Below are 23,445 nucleotides of genomic sequence, written 5' to 3' on the forward strand. Positions count from 1 at the left end.
TGTTAGCAGAGATGTCAGTAAAGAAAAAGGAGCAGGTACATCCATGCACTAGCAGTGAGAATATAATTGGAGCTACCACTTTGGAGAATCATTTGACAATATCTAGATAAATGCAAACACTACTGCTATAGGAATTTCAGAGTTAGTATTATACCATACATGAATTCATAGACATGTGAACAAGAAGACATATACAAAAATGCTCATTTCAAAATGACTTGTAATGTCAAAAACTTGAAATGATCTGCCCATCAATATGACAAGGAAAATACTAGGTAGTATATGCACACAATGAAATATGGTACAGTCAAATAAACATACTGGATGTACAAACAACAACAGAGAGAAAACTCAAAAACACAATGTTAAATAAATCAAGCTGGTTGCAAAAGGATTCATGCAGTACAATATCTTTTTTAGAAAGCTTTAAACATATAAAATAATACTGTATATTGTTTCTGCACAAATATATATGTAGCAGGAGCATAAAAGTATAAGCAAGAGCTTAGTAATTTTAAACTCTTGCCAGATAAGAGAATATGTTCTTGGAGGTTTAATGTTCAATTACTTATGGGGTTGAATTTTATTTGAAATGTTTAATTTTTTAAGCCAAGGGAAACATTTATAAGGTTTTTGTTAAATGATGTATACTTTTCTATCCCTGAACATTTTATTGATGAAAAGGAAAAATAATCTTATGCTATTTTGTATGTATTTAAGTGTACACTATATGCAGATATATATGTGGATATGTATATATGTGGATATGTATATATGCACACATATACACACATATATCTGTATTCACACAATATATAGTTTAGTTTTATACTTAATTCCCTCAATGATTTGCTTGCTTGTTTTCATTTTATTACGGTATTTATCCATCCCATTTTACTTTTATTCTTCTAGCAATGGACAGATAATGCCTTCTGTTCTTCTACTCAACTTCCTGTAGACCTATGCAGAAATTTTCTTTGTGGTGTGGATGAATCATAGAGCATGTACATAGGTAACTTCCATGCACACCCCAGATATTTCTAAATCAGATAGCCCCAAATGGCATCTCATTTTACACTTGTACCAGAAATGAATAAGTGATTATATCTTTCCACCATCATCTCCCAGTCTGTCATTGGTTAATAAAATCTACAGCATTCTTTATTAAACAGAAAATTTAAAATACAACAAAATTAATTAATTCATTTTTACCTCATACCATTTTATTTTCATATCTGGTTAAGCAAGTTTGTTCTTAGTTCAAGAGCACAAGAACCCTCTTGACCGCGGACTAAGGGTTCTAAAGGTTCTAGCAGGAAATTTCAGCTCCTTGAATGCTCTTGGTCAAAGAACTATTCTCCTCTCTTTGAGAAGGTGATCCTCCTCAACCACAGAGGCAGTTTCAGGAAGAGTGCCCTTGGAGGCTTGAAAGGCAGTGTCACATCTAGGCAGCCAGAGCACACATGTTGCTCTCTGGACAATCAATGAACTGTGAATTGTCCCAGACAAGGCATCCTAACATGTGGTTGGGAAGGTTGAAAGCAAAGCTTGACTTAGCAACAATTGATTCAGCCTTTCCCTTTCTGCACCTCAGAGTTCCCATGTGTAATATAGAGGGATGGACAATATTATATCTATTATTCCCTTACACTCAAACTGTTCATGATAGAATTATTTTTACTAACTGATAAATTTCATCCTTCCATAGCTGTAGGAATCAGGTTTGCTGATATCAACTTCCCATGTGCTCTACAACAGGCAAATTAAAATCAAGGTCATCTCAGTATCTAGGTGGTTCCATGTTAAACTATTCACCAAGTATATTACTTTAGCTTAACTGCCATATAGATAAATTCTCAAACTTCAATAATTTCACTCAATAGAAACGCAGTCTCACCCAAATAAAGTCCAATTGACTGTTTTGGTAGGGAGATTTTTCAAGCAATCATTCAAGGACTTGGGCTTTTCTCATATTTTATTTCTCCACTCCTTTAGGTTCATGATGCTCTCTCTGGCCACCTTCGAGACAGGAAGAAATTGCAGAGGATCACTGTGAGAGGACTTTGAGGATCAAATCCTGAAGTGGTACATGTCACTACTGTTCATAGTCTCTTTGCTGGAACTTGATCCTATGGCCCTACTGGCAGAGAGGAAGGCTGTGAAACCCAGTCTAGGCATGTGCCTAGAAGAGGAAGAAACACCTTTTGAAGAACAGAGAGCAGTCTCTGTCATACCAGGAGTACCTGTCACATACTTGTAGAACAAAAATCAGTGGCATTTTAATTATTGAAACAATGTAACAACTTTAAACACAGTTTCATAACCAGGAGTGAATCACCCATAATCTCATACCAGGAACAAAATATCTGTTAGTATAATGCACTTTTACATAGCTGTAATCTTAAAGGGCGTAATTCCTTCTTTGCTTTCTTTTTTTATTATTATTATTCATCCTTTCCCTCTCTCCCTCTCGCTCTCGCTCCCTTTCTCTCTTCCTTCTTTCTTTTCTTCCTTCCATTCTGATTTTCTAAATTCCTTCTTTAAACATCTCTTGATCATCTATTAGTCTGAACAGCAATATAGAGATCAATAAGGCACAGCATTTTAAATTTGCCCTCAAGAAATTCCACTAGTAGGCAAGTCACCAATTATTACAACAGTGGGACAAGCACTGTGATAGAAATAAATACAGAGTATTGCGGCAGTCCTTACCCAGAAAAAGATGTCTAGGGTAGATGGTATCTGAACTGAGAATTAAAGAATAAATAGAAGACAGCATGGCAAAAAAAGTTCAAGAGTGTTCCATTCTTTGAGAATGGGGCATTGAGATAGAACCTGGAGACATGAGATAGAACTGTGCATCCTGGAAATTACACATAGTTCAGATTGATTGGGAAATAGAGTGTGGATGGGAAGTAGTGAAAGCTGGGTCAGTAGAATTCAATGGGGTCAAATTGTGAAAGATTGTGAGCTCTGCTAAGGAGATGATATTTTAGCTTAAATACAAGAAGAGCCATTGAACTATTTTAAGCATAGGAGTGATCTAATCAGAACTCTGCTTGAGAAAGATAACCCTGGTTGCTGTGTGAAAAACTATACCAGAGGCAAACAAAGTTGAAGCCAGGAGACCAGTTAAAAGACAAAATTCATAATTTATATGAGATACGATGATAATTTGACTTAGGCTGTGATTGACATTGTAGAGTAACATATTGTATTCAAGAGATGTTTGGGTGATGAAACCAAGAGGGCTTGGAAATTGATTGGATATGAAGCATTAGAGGAATATGTTAGGGCTAGATCCCAGGATTCTGCTTTGGATAATTGGATAGACAATTAAAGCAGAAACTATTGAAGAAGGGGAGAAGATAAAGGGTTTTGATTTTCATTTCAATTCTAAGGTATTCTTGGAAATATAAGTAGAGGATGCTGATAGGGGGGTTGGTTATAAAGCAAATTCAAGAGTGAGACACTGGAGTTAAGATACATAATCGGATCTATAAGAATAAAAGGAAGAAGTTGTTCAGGGACTATGTGTACAGTATGAAGACCAACATCTGAATGAAATATAAAAGAACAAAAGCTGACAATGGAGTCTGTGAAAGAGCAAACAAAAAAATGAGGATTAGAGCAAGAGCATGAAATCACAGAAACCAAGGGAAGAAAATTTTAGGTGCAGATCAAAGATCAAGGAAAATAAAGATAAAAATGTGTCAATTAGATTTGGTATTAAAGACTGCATTAGTATCTTTTTGAGTACAATTTTATGGCTACTTGGCAAAGAATCAGATGACCGGAATCAGGAAGTGAATGGAAAGTGAGAAATGAAAAGGACTGTCAATAAGGGAAAAGATAGGACATAAGCTCTAATGTTTATTTGAAGTTTTTTTTTTGTTTCTTCCAAAGCTGGGAAAGATCTAATAAAGTGTGAATGCTTTTAAGGAAAAGTTTGTAGAGATAGATTTTTTGACAATAGTAGAGCAAATCATGGAGAAGTAATTGATAGAATGAGGTCCCAAGAAAGCAAGAACATTCCTGGAGGAAGAAGCTTTCTGTTTTAACAGGCAGTAACAAAGATCAATGAATCAGGATGGGTCTATGTTTGTCAGTTTAGAGTGGAAATTGTTGGTAGAGCTCCTGGGACAATTCCTATTTTACTTGTGACAAAAGCTTAACTGCTGAGAGCAAACAGGGTGGTGGGATCAGCTATTATTTTTAAATGGAAGAATTTAAAAATCACAATTGTGAAGTAAAATCTCTCAAGACAGATAGAACAGGAGTACTGAGTAGTGCTGTGCGCCTCTTTGAAGTCAGAGCTGATGCAGTGACCACATGCCAAGGGCTGCTTTAAGGCTTTCTCCCACAGTGCTCATTGAGTTATGTGAGAAGGTGAAGATGGAAAATAGGCGAATGACAGCACACATGTTACGCGAGTTTGGCAAGAGGACAAGTGAGGCAAGGGTAGCAGCAAGAGGATGAAGAAAATGCTCAGCCAGAAAATGTAAGCTGACTATGAAAGGAAAACATTTCCACAGACTGGAGAGTTGCATGAGATAGAGATTAAGTGACAGTAATTAATTGACTAAGAAAAAATGATAATATCCTGAACATGAATGTTTTACTTTACTATGATATAAAGAGTCCATGGAGATCTAAATAAATACTTGTTGAATGATGAATAAGTGGATTTTTCTGTGTGCACATATAAACTTTCCCCTGTTATTATACACCTAGGTTGCTTTTATTTTCAACTTGTTTTTGAAATGATCAGTGCAGTAGAGTTTTTCTTTCAGAGTGTACAGTTCTGTTTTTAAAATTAATAGACATTATTTTTAAAGCAGTTTTACATTTACAGAAAAATTGAGCAGAAATTTGAGTTTCCATATACTACTCCTCTTCCCCATACCCTGCACACAGTTAACATCTTGCATTCATGTAGTATATTTGTTATCGTTAATGAACCAGTATTTATATATTATTATTGATTAAATTCCATATTTTACAGTAAGGTTTACACTTTGTGTTATAATAGTTTTATGGGTGTTGACAAATATAAATGTTATGTATCTACCACTACAGTATCATACAGAATAGTTTCATTGCCTTAAAAGTCCCCTGTGCTCCACCTACTCATGCCTACCTTCTTCTCATCCACCCTTTTCCTAGCAACCATTGATCTCTTTATTGTCTCTATAGTTTTTCCTAATTCAAAGTCATATAGTTAAAATTGTACAGTATATGGCCTTTGCAGACTGACTTTTTAAACTTAGTACTATTCATTAAGATTCTTCTGTGTCTTTTTTTATGACTCGATAGCTCATTTTTTAAAATCTGAATAATATTCCATGGTATAGATGTATCATAATTTATCCATTCACTTATTGAAGAATGCCTTGGATGCTTCTAAGATTTGACAGTTCTAAATACAACTGCTATAAACATCCGTATGCAGGTTTTTGTGGGACATTAGTTTTCAAATAATTTGGGTAAATTTACTTGGTGATTGCTGGATTGTATGGTAAGATGATGTTTAGCTTTGTCAGAAATCACTAGACTGTCTTCCAAAATGCTGAATCATTTTGCAAATCCCACTATCAAGGAATGAATGTTTCTGTTGCTCCATGTCCGTATGAGCATTGGATGTTATCGGAGTTTAAAATTGTAGCTATTCTGATCGGTGAGTGATGGTTTATAATTGTTATTTTAATTTGTGATTAACTAATAACATGTGTTATTGAGTATCTTTTCGTATGCTATCCGTACATCTTTGGTGAATTACCTGTTCAGATCTTTTGCCCATTTTAGTTGAGTTGTTTGCTTTCTTATTTTTGATGTTTAAGAGCTCTTTGTATATTTTGTATACTAGCCATTGGATAGCTGCTAGGCAATTTTTTTCTTTTTTCTCAGTCAGAAAGTAATGACTTTCTTTTTTCATTCTCCTAACTGTGTCTTTGACAGAGCAGAAGTTCTTAATTTTAATGAAGTTCAGCTTACCCAGTTTCTCTTCATGGACTGTGCTTTTGTGTTATATCTAAAAAGTCACCAAACCCGAGGTCACCTAGATTTTTTCCTGTGTTTTTCTCTAGAAGTTTTATTGTTTTACATTTAGGTCTTGATTAATTTTGAGTTAATGTTTGTGCAAGGTGTAAGGCCTGTGTCTAGATTGATTTTTTTTTTTTTTTTGTATGCAGGTGTCCAGTTGTTTCAGCACCATTTGTTGAAAAGACTGTCCTTTTGCCATAGAATTGTCTTTGCTCTTTTGTCAAAGATCAGTAGGCTATGTTTATGTGAATTATTTCTGTGTTCTCTATTCTGCTCCATTGATTGGTCTATTTTTTTTTTTTTTTTTGCCAGTACCACACTGTCCTTATTACTGTCATTTCTATGAATTTGAATACATATGTAGGTCTATGTAACCACCACCATAATTAACATACACAACCATTCTATTATTCTAAAACAATTCCCTCATGCACACTCTTTATACTCTACCTCCCACTCACACGCAGCCTCTGACTACCACTGATCTGTTTTCATCACAATAGTTTTTTTTTTTTTTCTTTTCCTGGGGACTACTGTATGAATGAAATCATATAATATATGACCTTTTGAGACTGGCTTGTATCACTCAGCATGATGCTTTTGAGAGTTATCCATGTTCTTGCGTGTATCAGTGATTGTTTCTTGTTATGGCTGACGGATACCTACGCTGTATGAATGTGTCACTCTTTGTTTATTTGTTTTCTAATTGAGAAACATTTGTGTTGTTTCTAGTTTTGATCAATTAGTGATAAAGACATTAAAGTATCCATGTATAGATTTTTGTGTGCTAACATAAGTTTTCATTTCTGTAGAGTCAATACCTAGGAGTGAGCTGCTAAGCCATATGATGAGCATATGAATACTTTAGAAGAAGCTACTTACCATTTTTCATAGCAACTGCATCATCTTACATTGCTATTAGCAATATGCAAGAGTTCCAGAAGCTCCACATCATTGGCAGGAGTTGATATTGACAGTAGTTTACAGTCTGGACATTCAGTATGTGGCAGTGATATTTCATCATGATCCTAATTTTTCATTTAGTCACTGATGATGTTGAACATCTTTACCTGTGATTATTTGACATCGATGTTTTTTCTTTGGTGAATTGTCTGTCAACATCTTGTGCCCATTGGGAAAAAATGTGTTGTTTGTTTTTTTACTGTCAAGTTTTCAGAGTTCTTTATTTACTACCGGTACATGTCTTTTGTCAGATACGTGATTTGTAAATATATTCTCTCAGTCTGTAGCTTGTCTTTTCATCCTTCTGATAATGTCTTGTGCAGAGCAAAATTTGTTAAATTTGGTGAAATCCAATTTATCATTTTTTTCTTTTATGTCTCAGGCTTTTGTTGTCATATCTAAGAATTCTAATTCTTTGCATAGCCCTAGGTCCTGAAGAGTTTCTCCTAAAATTTTTAGTTTAGCACTTTACATTTAGAGGTATGATCAATTCAGAGATAATTTTTGTACGAGGTATGAGATGTAAGTTAAGATTTATTTTCTTGTCTGTATATGTCAAATTGTTCTATCATCATTTGTTGAAAATAATACTTTTCTTCATTGAACTGCATCTGTAACTTTGTCAAATATAAATTGGCCATATTTGTGTGGGTTAATTTCTGGACACTACTCTCTTCCATTGATCTACATGTTTGATCTTCACCAATAGCACATAGTCTTGATTGCTATAGATTTATAATAATTATTAAAATTAGTATGATTTCTCAAAATTTATATTTCTTTTCCAAAATTACTCTAGTTATTCAAATTTCTTTGCTTTTCCATGTAAATTTTAGAATCAGCTTATGTACACAAAATATTCTGCTGAAATTTTGGTCAATACTGAATTCACTTACAAATCAAATTGGGAAGAATTAATATCTTTCCTATGTTAAATCTTGTAATGCCTGAACATGGTAGTTTTCTTCATTTATTTAGGTCTTTAATTTCTTTCAACAGTACTTTATAGTTTTCAACATACAGATTCTCTATTTGATGTTTTTCCAGATTTATGCCAAAGTGTTTCTATTTTTATTGGAGTTATTATAAATGGTATTGTTTTTGTTTGAATTTCAGGTTTTAACTGTACTTTGTTAGTATATAGAAAAAAGTTTAATTTCTCAGTATTGACTTACGTTTTGCAACCTTGTCAACTTTGTTATTATTTTGGACATTTTTTATTTGTATACATTTATGGGGTACAAGTGTAGTTTTGTTACATGGATAGATTGTATAGTGGTGAAGTCAGGGCTTTTAGTGTATTCATCACATGAATAACATATACTGTACCGTTAAGTTATTCTTATTGTCTATGCCCTCCTAGTTCCTTGCTTTTCTAAGTCTCAGTTGTCTATCATTCCACACTCTATGCCCATGTGTACACATTATTTAGCTCCCACTTAGAAGTGAGAACATGTGGTATTTGTCTTTCTGTTACTGACTTGTTTTGCTTAATGGCCTCCAGTTCTATTCATATTGCTGCAAAAGACATGATTTTATTCTTTTTATGGATGAACAGTATTCCATTGTATATACATACCACAGTTTCTTTATCCAGTCGTCAGTGATGGATACTTGATTCTATATCTTTGCTATTATGAATAGTGCTAGAATAAACATAGGTGCAGATACCTTTTTGATATAATGATTGCTTTTCCTTTGGGTAGATACCTAATGATGAGATGGATGGATCAAATGGTAGTTCTAATTTTTGTTCTTTGAGGAGTCTCCATACTGTTTGCTAAAGTGGCTATACTAAATCACATTCCCACCAACAGTGAATAAGCACTCCCTTTCTCTGCATTCTCTCTAGTATCTGTTGTTTTTGTTTTTCCTTCTCTAGGATTTTCTATACAGACAATCATGTCTCTGTGAATAGAGATGGTTTTATTTATTCACGTCTAATTTATTTCTAAAAAATAATTGCTGTTTCATGCCTATTGCGTTGGCTAAAAGTTCCAGTACTATGTTGAATAGAAATAGTGAGAAAGGATTCCTTATCTTTCCTAATCTGAAGAAGAAAACATTCAGACTTTCATTATTAAGTATGATAGTAGCTGTAGATTTTGTCTGTACAGACCTTTTATCAAATTGAAGAAGTTCCTTTCTGTTCCTGCTTTGCAAAGAGTTTTTATTATAAATGAATGCTAAATTTTGTGAACTTCTTTTTCTTCATCAGTTGATCTGATAATGTATTTTTTCTTCTTCGAACTCTGAATGTGATGGATCACATTGATTGTTATTTGAACATTGAACCAAGTTTTATTTTACTGGGATAAATTCCATTTGGTCATGGTGAATTGTCATTGTCATTATGATGATTTTATATAGCTTCATTAAATTTAACAATATTTTGTTGACAATTCTTGCATATTTTAATGCAAGATTTTTTTTTTTTTTTTTTTTTTTTTTTTTTTTTTTTTTTTTTTTTTTTTTTTTTTTTTTTTTTTTTTTTTTTTTTTTTTTTTTTTTTTTTTTTTTTTTTTTTTTTTTTTTTTTTTTTTTTTTTTTTTTTTTTTTTTTTTTTTTTTATTGGTCTGTAGTTTTCATTTTTTTCTACTCTGCTGCTTTAGTTTTGGTACAGAGTGACATAGGCTTCATGAAATTATGTAGACAAAATTTTTTATTCTATTATTTGAAAGACATTTTCAACACCTGATGTTATTTTTTAAAATATTTGATATAACTACACTAGGAAATCATCAGAGATTGGAATTTCTTTTTCAGGAGACTCTTGAGCTACAAATTCAAATTATTTAATTATGTAAGAAGATTTGTCTATTTCATCTTTTCTGAATTTGTAGTTTACAGTTTTTGAGGAATTGTGTCATTTCAGATAAATTATTGAAGAGAGTGCATAGAGTTGAGCTAGCTGTTCACTCTCTATTCTTGTTACATGTATGCCATTTTTAGTGAGAGCATCTCTTTCATTTCTACTGTTGGTAATTTATATCCTTTCTCTCTCTTTTTTTTTTACTATCTTGATATTTATCAATTTCATTGATTATTTCAAAGAACCAGCTTTTACTTTCATTGATATTTAATATTTGTTGCTTGAATTTTACTCTTATCTTTATTCTTTTCTTCTTTAAATTTGCTTTGAATTTATTTTGCTCTGTTTCTTATTTTGTAAGTTAGAAGCATAGAATATTGATTTGAGAACTTTCTTCTTTTCTAATAAATGAATTTATTACTGTGACTTTCAGTCTAATCACTATCTTAACTGTACACAACAACTTTGATCTATTTGTGCTTTTATTTTCTTTAAGTTCTATTTTTTTTTTCTATTTATCTTGGAAGTTTCTCTTTGACTCACAGATTATTTTAAAGTGGGGTACGTAATATGCAGATGTTTCCAGATTTTTCAGTCATCTTTCTATTATTGATGTCTAGTTTAATTCCATGAAAGTCTGAGAACTTTGTAGAGTTTAATTATTTTAAACTTCACAAAGTTTTTTAAATGATTCAGGTTCTGGAGTATCTTGGTAAATGTACCATGTGGACTTAAAAAGAATGGGTATTCTGTTGTCACTGAGTGTAGTGTTCTATAAACATCAATTATATGCAGTTGGTTGATAGTTTCATTCAATTCTTCGATATCCTTGCTGACTATCTGTTTTCTAGTTCTCTATACTACTAAGTGATATGTTGAAATCTCCTAATATAATCACAAATGTTTGTATTCGTCCTTTAATTTCTGTCATTTTTGCATATTTAAGCTCTGTTGTTAAACACACATGCATGTAGGATTGTTACTGTTGTTTCATATGCAAGAACTCTTTGTAATTTTCTCTGCTCCGAAATGTTCTTTTCTCATATTAGTATAGCCTCTCAGGCTTTTGTGGGTTAATGTTTGCATGGGACATAATTGTCTATCCTTTTTCTTTTCATTTACCTATTTTGTTATCTTTGACGTGAGTTTACTGTAGACAGCATTTAGTTGAGTCATTTTTAAAAATCCATTCTGAAAATTTCTCTTATTTAATTGCTGTGTTTAAGATTATTATTAACAGATTTGTATTTGACTCTACTATTTCAGTCTGCTTTCTGTCACTTCTGTTTGTCATTTGTTTCTCCTTTTTTGTTTTCAGTGAGTGACATTTAAGTTTCTTTTATTCTGTTTTAATTGATCTATTATGGATTTTACTTTATCTGTTTGTTACTGGCTGCTCTCATAATTAAAATATATACACTTTCTTTTTATAAACTTCTAAGAATTTTATTACACTATATAGAAAACTTAGCATCACATAGGTCCCCTTACCTTCCTTCCTTTATGTTATAGTTTTCATATTACAACAACTACATTAAAACGTTATCAGATGAACGTTACAATTTTTGTTTCAAACATGGAATAAATTTTAAAAACATGAGAAGAGGAAAATGGCCTTTATATTTACCAAGATTCTCCTATATTTCTACAATTCCAATGACGTGCATTTTAAATCTTTTATTATTGTCACACAGATCTCTGGGGCTCTCTTTATTTTTTCCCTCTCTGTTTTTGCTAATACGCCCATCTAATGAGTTTTACATTTTGGTTAGTATACTTCTCAGTTCTAAAATTTCTATTTGATTCTTCTTTTTATATGTTATTTATTTGTTGACTTTCTGTTTTTCCATTTTTTTCAAGAGTGTTTACTATTGCTTCTCATGTCTTTCAAATAATAGATGCTCTGCAGTCTTTATCAGGTAATTCCAACATCTGTGTCATCTTGACATTTGTGAGTGTTAATTGTCTTTTCTCATGCAAATTGAACGTTTCTTGTTTTGTTTTGTTTTGTTTTGTTCCCATGGCAAGTAATTTTGGCTTATTTCCTGGATATTTTGAATATTATGTTTTGTTCTCTGGTTGTTATCTAAATTCTATGGCAAATGTTGATATGGTTCTCTTAGTGGCAAGGCAACCTGACTAAGTGCAGACTACAAGTTCCAACTTGTCTTCTGTGGGCTGTGAATTCAATCTCAGTTCACTGCTCGGTGCCTCACAGCGCTATTCAGATTTTGCCCACATGTGTGCCACCCTGTGGTGGATTTGAGACTTGGTCAATGATCTAGTTATTAGTTCTGTCCTCTAAATCTTTATATGCTCAGTAGAATCAGATCCATTCATGTGTAGACTGAAGGTGAACCCAGGATTTCTGAAACTACTTTATGGGGGATGTCTTCTTGGTTTCCTCCCTCTTCACAGTCTCTCAGGTAAAGCACATCCAGTGGTTTTTTACTGACTCCAAAGGGTCCCTGGCACTCCTCTTTTTGGTCCTCCAGAGAAAGTATTGTGACTTTATTTTTTCTGCCCTGCCATGCACTTCCATGACTACACTTTGTCTAGGGTCAAGTGGAAGGAGGATCCATGAGGAAAAAGGCAATGGTAGCTCTGTCCACACTCCTGGGTTCCCAACCCCACTGAATAGTGAGACTTCTGTCAGTACTGCAGTGATATTACTTGGAGGATAAACAACAGCAACACAACATTGACAACAGAGGATTTCCACATTCCTTTTGAGATTTCAGAGCTCCTCTCTCACTTCCTGGAGCCAGAACTGGAGAGTTTTTCCTGGAGGCCTCTCTGTTTGTGTAAATGACCACCTCTCAGTTTCAATTTGAATTGCATTCAGCCTAGGGGATAATGTAGGGAAAAAATGCATAAACTTACCACCATTTGGTGATGCTTTGAATTCTGGTCTTCTTTCCAACCCATTTGCTACTATTTACTTTTCACTGTCCTAAAATATCTCCTCCATATATTCTCTCTTGATTGTGTAGTCACAGCAATGGGAAAGACAACAGAAACATAGTTACTCCGAAGGACACAGAACTGGAATATATCCATTAGGGTTTTATTTTTGCATTTTTTTCAAATTTTTATTTTGAACTAATTTAAAACTCACAGAAGTTGCAAAAATAATACTGGAAGTTCCTGTGTGTGCTTTCCCTAGCTTTCCCCAATGATAACATCTTATATACAAGAGTACATTTTCAAAACCAGAAAATTGGTAATGATACAACACTATTAATTAAACCATAAGAATTATTTGACTTTTATCAGCTTTTGTTGGCGGTGGTGGTGATGTTGATGATGATGTATAGTACTATGGAATTTCACACGTATAAATTTCTGTTGACACCACCACAATCAAGATATAGAACTCTTCCAGCACTACAAAAAATCTCCCTCATGCTGCTACCCCTGTGTAATCACACTCTCCCTCTGATTGTAATCTCTGGTAACCATTGATCTGTTCTCCATTACTGTAACTTTTTCATTTCAAGGTTGCTCTATAAATGGAATCATACAGTATAGCCATTAGTTTTTAACAGAATCCGATCTTTGGCACCTTGTGTTTTATTGCTATTAAACATTCAGGCATCTAGCAATATTCCTTCAATGGGACAAGGACTGTAAAATTCTGTACTTCAAGTCCCTCTGACAAGTACAGGAGTTGAAAAAAGAGTTATTATAGTATAGGACATATTTATTGACTAGGTTCTGTTAAAGGATCACATACCCCATTATTATTCATTTCTGACAGCCCAACTGCCGGCCTGTTGGAGCCAGAGAAAAACTAACTTTCACTGGACTCATGGCTTCACATGGACTATGACGAGGAGACCACGCTTGTCTCCTCCCTTCCCCTGTTCCCCTGTGCCACCTCCATGAGTGTGAGGTCAGAGAACAGTGTGCTGGCAGAGCACAGTGGAGCTGTTCAGAAAAAGGCACATTTAAAGACACCTATTATCTCCATGCCTTTGTCAACAAAACATTTCAATTTCTGATGAATCTCTCTGTGTTCCTAGATTCATTTTAGGTGCAGCAAAACAGATTGTTTCTTTGTTTGCTTTTCTATTTGCTCATGGTTATTACTTCCCCCTGAATGGTTCATCATAGCAGCAGTCATAGAGTAATCATCTGACAGCATATTATTATTTATTATGTATCGAGTGCCATAAAGGCTCATAAAGCTTACCAGGTGCCTATAAGGATACCAGTCATTGGCTGCAGAGCACACAGCTGCACTTAGGCACTTACTGGGGAGATGCAGCGGGAGGTCTGAGGATGAGGCAGGCAGTTCTGGGGAGAAACTGATTCCTTCCAGCTTCCCCCTAGCGGGGGACATGGTTGCAGAGCTCAGGAAGCTCCATGCTGTAAGGACACATAAGAGGAACTGAACAGAGAATGCACTCCTAATGTGGGTTTCATCGGCGAAGGTGGTGGTGCCTGCAATAGTAGGAGAGGGGTCAAGTCTCGTTTACTTATAAAAACACAACTCTGATTCTCATAGATTCTGAATGGGATTCTGTAGTCCTGAGAGAGGATAGGGAATGAAAGAAGAAAGGCAAAGATAACTTACATTTATTATCTATGTGCCAGCACTGATTTGGGCACTGGAATAGAGAGGAATGAAACCCATGTGTGTTACAAAAAAACAGACAAAAGATGAATAAATAAATATATAATGTAATGTTTAAGAAGGAGACTGAAGTTGAGTAAGGAGATCAAGCATAAAAAGATGGTCATTTCTGATAAACCAGGGAAGCATGTTCTGAGACATGTCCTTTGAGCAGAGACCTTAATGAACTGAGGGAATGAGCCATGTAAATATCTAGAGAAGGGTTTTGAGTAAGAAGGAACAGCACATGCTAAGGCCCTGGTTATGCATACTCTTGGCAAGTGGAGTGGCAGTGATCCATCAGTGGGACTGAAGCCCAGTAGACAAGGGGGAGGGTGCTAAAGATGAGGTTGGAACATCAGCCATGGGCAGACCATGTAGACTGTGGGGGAAAATGGTGAATTTGTTCTCAGGGTGTTGGCAAGTCATTGAAGGGTTGAATTAGGGAAACTGCATGAATCTGTTCGTGATTTTAAAAGTTTACGTTGGGTGTTGTGCTAATGTGTGGAGAATAAACAGGGGTAGGTGGGCATAAGAATGAGTCTGTGTGTCCATGACAAGCACTTGCCAGGCTGACATACGCACTACATTTCATTCCTATGAAATTCTACCAATGCAGTAGATAGGTAACAATAATCTCCATGTGACAGAATAGTCAGTGACTCAAGCAACTGCTGTAGTTTACTCATGCAATAAACAGGAAGCTGGCACTTGAACCCAGGGCTGGCTGACTTCTGATCTCTCCTTTTACCCCAGAAACAGCTTGGTTGTGGATACCTTGCTTTTGAGAGCCAGGAAGGGTCATTGCCCCTGCATTCTTGTCTCTATCCATTCTGTTTCCTCCTTGGGTGATGGAGACCAGATTAGTTTGTCTCACCCTCATGATTAAAGTTTAGATCCCATTGATCCCTCCACATTTCCCTTTGCCAGTGCCCTCCCAGGTGGCATCAGAAAACACACTGCAGTAATGAAGTGAATATGGTCCTTGGTGAACACTCTCCTCCCCATCTGGGATTGCCACTTCCCTGTTTAAAACACCAGACACAGGCAGAGAGGCTCTTCTTAACTTTCCAGTACTATCTTCCCAAGAAGTGCGATTTCCCTAGGTTTGCTCGCCCTTAGGGCCCAAATTCTGAAATTAACTGGTATTGTCTGTCAGCAAAATGGTAACTAATATAAAATCTGTTAGAAAATTATGATGTTTGGGAGGCCGAGATGGGCGGATCACCTGAGATCAGTAGTTCGAGACCAACTTGGACAACATGGGGAAACCTCATCTCTACTAAAAATACAAAAATTAGCCAGGCATGGTGGCATATACCTGTAGGCCCAGCTACTTGGGAGGGTGAGGCAGTGGAATGGTTTGAACCCAGTAGGCAGAGGTTGCAGTGAGCTGAGATCACGCCATTGCACTCCAGCCTGGGCAACAAAGCAAGACTCCATCTCAAAAAAAAGAAAAGAAAATTATGATGATCTCTAACCAAATCCTTGCAATTCACACAAGGGGGCGAGGAAAGGTATGTTTTTATAATTTTTCAGCCTGAGAAGAATGGGAAGGAAGTTACCACCTTGTGAAATTCTTTCAGGATTGTATCATCTCTGTGATTCTTCTTATTGCAGTGTAGAAAAAATAAAACACTTTCCCCTCTTCCTCTACTCTCTTGGGTTTAGTGGTTAGGGTATGCAAATTAAGCTGACAAAAGACAAATGAACAGGAGAAAAAACGTACAAATGTTATTGACATTAACATTTTCACAAGTATAGGGTTTTACAAAAACAACATAACAACAACAAACAAGGAAAACCCAAAGAATTGGGTAGAATTGTAAGGTTATATACCATATAAACAAAAGGTGAAAAATTGTGGGGAAGTGACTACATAAAGGAAAGGGGAATTTTGGGCTTTTAGGGGCAGTAAATTATGTGAAGGTAAATATATGAGAGAACTAATGTAAGGTAAGTGTTATTTTAGGAAGATTTGGGCAGACTCATTTTGGTGCCAACTTTCCATCTTTTTCATGACCATAAAACTTCCCTGGAGAAAGGATTTATGGTGGTCCTCATTTCTCTGAAGTTTCTGCTTTTAGTCAGATAAGGGAAGCCCCAAGAAGGCTTCTTTCTGCATCTGTTGATTCACAATTGCCTTCAGCTAAAATTTGTCCATATACCAAAGTGAAATATTTTGGGGTACCATATTCCCCTTCATTACCTTTGACTGGGAAGTAGCATGCAGCCAGCTTTGTTCAATCAGTTCTACTTGAAACTGGCTAAAAGTCCTAGCAGTGCCCAGCATTCTTCCTGAAAGAGGCAATATGATACAGTCAGTAAGAATCTGGTCTCTGCAATCTAATTGCTGTGTTTAGAATCCTAGCTCTATAACTCACTGTTGAGGGATTTCTAAATTATACTTTATCTAATTGTTGTGTTTAGAATCCTAGCTCTATAACTTTGTACTACAGGGAAGTTTTTGTGTGTGCTTCGGTTTTATAATCTGTTAAACGGGACAAAAACGAGATATATGTAGTATGTGCTGGGTGATAGCTTCTGCTGCCATTAACTATATCAAGGACGAGCCTGAGCTAGCTGCACTGGCTGCTTTCTGCAAGCTCATGAGCCTGAGGGAACTTAGTGCAGTTGTTTTTAAATACTACCTGCCCATGTCAAGAAGGAAAGAGCTGCCCGAGGCTGATCTTGCCTCCTGCCCTTGCCCTCTACTGTGGTGACTATGGAGAGGATTTTTTAACCTCCCTCTTGGGGATATACTCCAGTCTCAGAAGGGCAACTGTGCTTTCTTCCTGGGGGCAGGGGCTTTCTTTACTCTTCTCCCTCCTGGGCTCTGCTCATAATGGCACTTCACAACTGTTCCTTCATCAGTACATTCTTTTGGTGTCTGCAAATCCCAATCAGCCAGGAAGATTTTCCAAATTGGCAGTGAGGTTTGCATATGAGCAAATGCTCTTTTTGACTATGCCTTATCAGCCTATTGATGCCCCTCTGGAGGTTCAGGCATGCCTCTTTATTTTCCCCTGGATGGAAATAAGGTATAATTTAGAAATCCCTCAAGTTTATTTTTTTCACTTTTGATTGCAACACAGGTCTGATGAAAATTTCCCCTATTTTTATTACCTATCAGTCTTTCCAATGGAATTAATAGAGAGAAAGGCATTTAAACCTTGTGCTCAGATTGCACTATCTTACCCAAAGTCCTATGAAAGAAAAATTTTATTACATATTTTAAATGATATGGAGCGCATATATCCCCTAGATAAACCTTGGAGTCTCTAGGTTAAGTCTTCCTGTTTCCCAGAGCAGACTCAGGTGGACTCTGGAATTTGTAGGAGGCAATAAATCACTTCTTACATATAGCAGGGGCAGTAGTTCATTTTTAGTCTTCACTTTGACCAAGCTCGGGCCCTGACTTATGATCTCAGGCATGAGATGGGTGTCTGCCTTGGGCTCTGCTCTTGCAGAGTCACTGTTCTGCAGGAACCAGCTTTGCTTCTTATGCCCAGGAGGACCTGTGGCAGCAGCTCATCTTTCAGGGCCCTGGAATGTAAATCTCATGAAGACAGGATCTGGGCACATTCTGTTCTTTGCTCTCTCTCTCATACCCACATCAGTGTCTGGCACATGGTAAGTGCTCAGCACTTACTGAAAAATGAATGAGTACAATCGGGAGTGATGGCCTAGATACTTTTCATCCTGTGTTTTGTGAAGGTGTTGCTTGCCCATAGCACATGAAGATTTTAATGAATTTTTTCACCTTTAGCTATGACAAACTGTGGTATATAGTTTAATATAAATGGATAATTAAGAAAAAATTATAAATCAGTCTATAAAGAAATTAACATCTTGTTTTAATTAAGAACTTTCTTGCCTATCAGTCTTCTCAATAACTGTGTACTCTGGTCCTCGTGAAACTGAAGGCTGACCTGATTAAGCTTGCCAAACTTAACCTGCCTTGTTTGCCTTTAACTGCTTACTTCTAGTTGATCTTAAACTCTTATAGCTAAAAGTCATGTAGCCAAACAATATGTAACTCAACTCTCACCAGATTCCTTAGAGATAATATATCTGATGTGTATGTCACTATGGTAACAGTTGCTTCAACTTGTTTTTCAGGAGCTAGGGGACAGCTCTTGTCTGGTTTCAACTGATTGAGACCACCGACCCTTCAACTGGGCCTGCACAAATGCCTAAAATGTTATCTTTTGGCATCAGAGGGCCAAAACTCCTTCCTCAGATCATGCTACTGAACATGCGTCCTATGAAGAGTCATGATCCTCAGTTACACTTGCAAAGACCATCAATTACGTCATCTTTCCCCACTACCAATCACCTTTCCCCATGTCTGGACCATCTTAATCCTCTATCCCACAAATATCCTTAAAACTCCATCTTCAGGGAGATGTGCTAGAGACATGTTCTCCCATTTCCTCACTTGGCTGCCTCATGAATAAACTCCCTTTTGTAAAACTCATATCAGTGATTGGCTTGCTGTGTGTGGGCAGAATAAGCCTGGTTAGATATCACTTGTTAATCTAATAGTCCGTGGACAAATGGTGAGTGCTCACTCTGATCAAATGGGGCTTGGAAGGCTTTATTATATAACCTAGCAGCTCAACAAAATTATTCTAATTCAAGGAAACTTTGAGTTGGTATACATTCCTCTTCAGTCTTAGTGAGATACTTCAGAACTTGGATTTGGTTGAACTTCGGAAGTTCCTATTTTTCAAAGATGTTAACTCAAGAAAATTGCTGAGAAATCCCTGTTTTTATTTGATTTCTCCTCTGCTTCAGTTACTTTGTCTACTTTTATTCAATGTCCCAGGATTTCTTGCCTAAGGATATCAGTATCCTTCTGAAGAACGCTCAGGAGAACGGTACGTGAAGGAGGAGGAGACAGAGCAGAAAACTATTTTTCTGTAGAGATGCACCTGTGCTGGACAGAATTTCTAAAAATGGCACTCAAGATTCCATGCTGGAACCTGTGACTATGAAAAGATATTATCCCCGTGGCTCTGTTATGTTATATAGCACAGGTGATCTTGAAGAAGGGAGATTATTTGGGTTGACCCAGTCTAACCATAAGTCCTCAAACGCACAAAGCTTTCTCTGGTGTGACAAAGGTTCTTTGTTTGGCCAAACGTTAGTCAGTCTCCTGAATCTTCTCCCAGGCCCATCTATGCACTTCCTTAGAAAATCCACTTTTAGCAAGAACCCTGCTAAGTGAATTTAGCAAGAACTCCCCACCCTTGATATCTGATTGGACTCCTCATCCTCCATCATCTCCCAGGTGATATCTGATCATCCTGGACTGTCTTCAGCAAGAAACCTGTTAGGTCGGTTCAGCCAGAATTTCCCTTATCTCTGACATTTCCTCTTCATAATTTTTCATCCACTGTTCCCACCCTGCTTTCCGACTATAAATTCCCACTTGCCCATGTCTCCATCAGAAAACTCATTGCTGCAGTCCCCACATCTGTTGTGATGGCCCCAAATAAAGTCTGCATTAATGTGCTTTAATAAGTGTCATCGAATAATTTTTTCTTTAACAGGAGAAGAAAGCAGAAGGCAATGTTAGATGTAAAAAGAAAGGCCTCAAAGCACTGTTGCTGGTATGAAGACAGAGGTGAGCATATGAGAAGGAATGTGGGCAGTGTGGCACAGAACGGCCCCAACTGACAGCCAACAGGAAAGGAGGACTTCAGTGCCATCATCACAGGAGCTGAATTAAAGCAACACCCTGAATGAGACTAAAAATCATTTCTCTCCCAGAGCCTCCACAGAAGGGCCCAGCTTGATCACATCTTGGTTTCTGTCCTGTGAGACTCTGAGTATGAAACCTAGCAGAGCCCTCCTGAACTGGACTTCTGACCTATAAAAGTGTGAGCTAAGGAAAAGAAGTTTTGTTTTTTGCTGCTAAAACTGTAGTAATTTTTTTTTCATTTTTTTAAGACTGAGTTTCATTCTTGTTGCCCAGGCGGGAGTGCAGTGGTGCGATCTCGACTCACCGCAACTTCCGCCTCCTGGGTTCAAGCGATTCTCCTGCCTCAGCCTCCTGATTAGCTGGGATTACAGGCATGCGCCACCACGCCCAGCTAACTTTGTATTTTTAGTAAAGACAGGGTTTTTCCACGTTGGCCAGGCTGGTCTCAAACTCCCCACCTCAGGTTATCCGCCCGCCTCGGCCTCCCAAAATGTTGGAATTACTGGCCTGAGCCAACACGCCAGACAACCTCTAGTAATTTTTTACACGAACGAAAGAAAAGTAATACACATTCTTTCATGTGTAATTAAATTCTAAATAGAATAGGTAAATGGAGTCCCTGAATATCCTACTTTAAAAAACTAAATTAGAAGGTGGACTCGTTTGTGCTGTAAAAGATTCTTTACATCACAAAAGGTTGAAAAGGCCCCTTCAAAGAGCACTTAGTGGAGTGTTTGTTTACAGAGTATGACTTGCTTAACAGAGGAAGAAACTGAAAGCTGAAGTGTTCTATTGCTGACTAAATAGCAATCATAAATGAAGATAAAGTATGAGATTATAATAAGAACAAATGGACATTTCCACATCCATTTCAGATTTTTTTCATTTTACATAGCCGAACATGAAAATTCCAGAATCTACCCCCAACAACCTTTCAAGTCACATCTAGCTCAGGTAGGAAACTGCAACTTAGGAGACCTTAGAAGTACAAAGAAGAGACAAGGAGTTCTTGCCTTTGGGTTCTTTTCTCCCAACTACTTGGCCTCTTAATGATTACTAACATTGAACTTCTGACCAGAGGAGCAGAGAAGGAGAAGTATGGAGAAACTCAGGAAAAATCCTAATAACAAGGCTCTTCATTCTGAGGAAGAGAAAAGGGGGGACCCTTTGTCAGTCCTCTGCTCTTAGGACCACGCCAGGCCTACTTGACTATGACCTCATTAAATTCTGCCCGAGGTGCAATTTGCCCTGACATTTCAGGTAAATAAGCTAAGAAGGTTCCAAGATGAAAGCCAATTTGCTCAAGTTTATGAAACATTTAAATAAAGGGCAGACTCAGTTTGGTTCCCGAGCTCATGCACTTCTGTTATAAAGCAGCCTCTCGGCCAGGCGCGGTGACTCACACCTGGAATTCCAGCACTTTGGGAGGCCAAGGCGGGCGGATCACCTGAGGTGGGGAGTTTGAGACCAGCCTGACCAACATGGAGAAACCTTGTCTCTACTAAAAATACAAAAAATGTAGCCGGGCATGGTGGCCCATGTTTGTAATCCCAGCTACTCGGGAGGCTGAGGCAGGAGAATCGCTTGAACCCAGGAGGTAGAGGTTGCGGTGAGCTGAGATCAAGCCACTGCACTCCAGCCTGAGCAACAAAAGCGAAACTATCTCAAAAAAACAAACAAACAAAAAAACAAAAACAACAACAACAGCAACAACAAAAAGCTGCCACTCCAGACATCTGCAGAGGTGGACCAGTGATGAGGAGAAGTAACGAAGTCAACGTTAGAGCAAGAGCAATTCTACCTGTCACAGGGACCTTAAGGCTCAGACCGGGCTGCAACAAACTCAAGATTTTAGCTAAAAGATTCCTAAGTGCTTTGATACCCCCTCCTCCTATATACATTAATAAAATGTATATTTTTCCTAATAATTAGTTTTCATAATTGTCCTTAATGGTTAGACTTAGGATTCAATTGATCCAGAGAGACATTAGGTGCAAGTAGCCTGTCTTCAATCAAAACCTAAGGTGGAACTAGGGAACATACATTGCTAAGATCTCCAATTGCCCTAAATTCTAATTTTACCATTTAGCATACTATTTAAAGTTTCAAATTTTATTCAAACCAGGTAAACATCCTTTTACTTTCCAAAGTAATTACAGCTTGGTGAATACTGAGCTATTCATCATAAGCTCAGTCTCACTATATACTTCACCTGGCATTAGGTAGGCACCCCCTAAGTATTTCTCGAATTAACAGTATTGGTCTGCAGCTAACTCTGATCCTTTCCCATAACCCCATGGGTTCCATGAAGCAATCAGTCATGCACTCACCCACTCTCGGACTCATTAAATCATTAAATAATTAAAACCCTTATGGTCAGGTTTGTTAAATTTATATCATTTCCCTCACTCTGTTGAGTGATTTTTTTTTCTTTTTGTAGTTCAAATAAGGGTTTAGCGTTTATTAAATGATTTCTATGTGGCAAATAAATTCCCATGAAGTATTTACTAATTTTGATACTGGTCTTATGCAAAAGGTTATATTTGGTGCCAGTAGGATACTGAGCATACTGTAAACCACGCATTCATTTGTTCACTTATTCATCCAACAAATATTTACTTAATGCGAGTTGTTTGTCACACACTATGAATGCAAACACAGAGGTGATTGACAAGTCTTCCATCCTTTACAGAGCCTTCAATATATGTGTGAGAGAAAGAGGAATTATAAGCAAAATATGCCTCTCTAACATACTGGCGATTTTAATTAAAGTTAAAAGTTTAAAACACAGAGGCAGACTCTGCCCCTCCTCTCTACTTTTCCCACCTAAGGACAAGCTCCTTTACAACACACTTTCTTTTTTAAAATATATATATATCTTTTTAAAATTTAAACTAGACTTTTACTACTTTATTGCTTTTTTATTTTGTGTTATCCTTGCACAGGGACCATACTAACCTTCTCTGTATTGTTTCAATTTTAGTACATGTGCTGCCAAAGAGAACACATCAACACGCTTAGAGACAGAGCCCATAGACAATGGCACCAGATGGTCTAGGAGCAGATTTCACTCTCCCCATCCATTTACCTTCCCATATTTTCCCACCTTTTGGAAGCCTGAAGATGCTTTCTTCTTTTTCTTGTCACTATGTAGGATTTATGGCTCCTTGTTAAAATATTATTTAAGCAAGGACCCTAAGCCACTGCCTTGAAAAAGAAACACTTTTGAACTGAGACTTTTCCTGTGTGATGGGTACAGCACGTGTTAATAAACTTCTGCTTGTTTTCCTCACCTGTTTA

General features: G+C 36.7%; 1 long non-coding RNA gene and 1 other non-coding gene across 2 annotated transcripts; one reads left to right on the forward strand and one right to left on the reverse strand.

Annotated features, from left to right (window-relative positions):
- Window positions 1-913: 913 nt before the first annotated feature.
- LOC126962647 (uncharacterized) lies at window positions 914-18,908 on the forward strand. Its single transcript, XR_007728755.1, has 3 exons — window positions 914-1,012; window positions 1,996-2,085; window positions 18,558-18,908. It is a non-coding gene; the product is annotated as an uncharacterized LOC126962647 (long non-coding RNA).
- A 4,141-nt stretch (window positions 18,909-23,049) lies between these two features.
- Window positions 23,050-23,152, reverse strand: LOC126963446 (U6 spliceosomal RNA). The gene has a single exon (XR_007729083.1). It is a non-coding gene; the product is annotated as a U6 spliceosomal RNA (small nuclear RNA).
- Window positions 23,153-23,445: the final 293 nt, after the last annotated feature.

This window comes from Macaca thibetana, chromosome 9, assembly GCF_024542745.1.
Source record: "Macaca thibetana thibetana isolate TM-01 chromosome 9, ASM2454274v1, whole genome shotgun sequence".
Lineage (NCBI taxonomy): Eukaryota > Metazoa > Chordata > Mammalia > Primates > Cercopithecidae > Macaca > Macaca thibetana.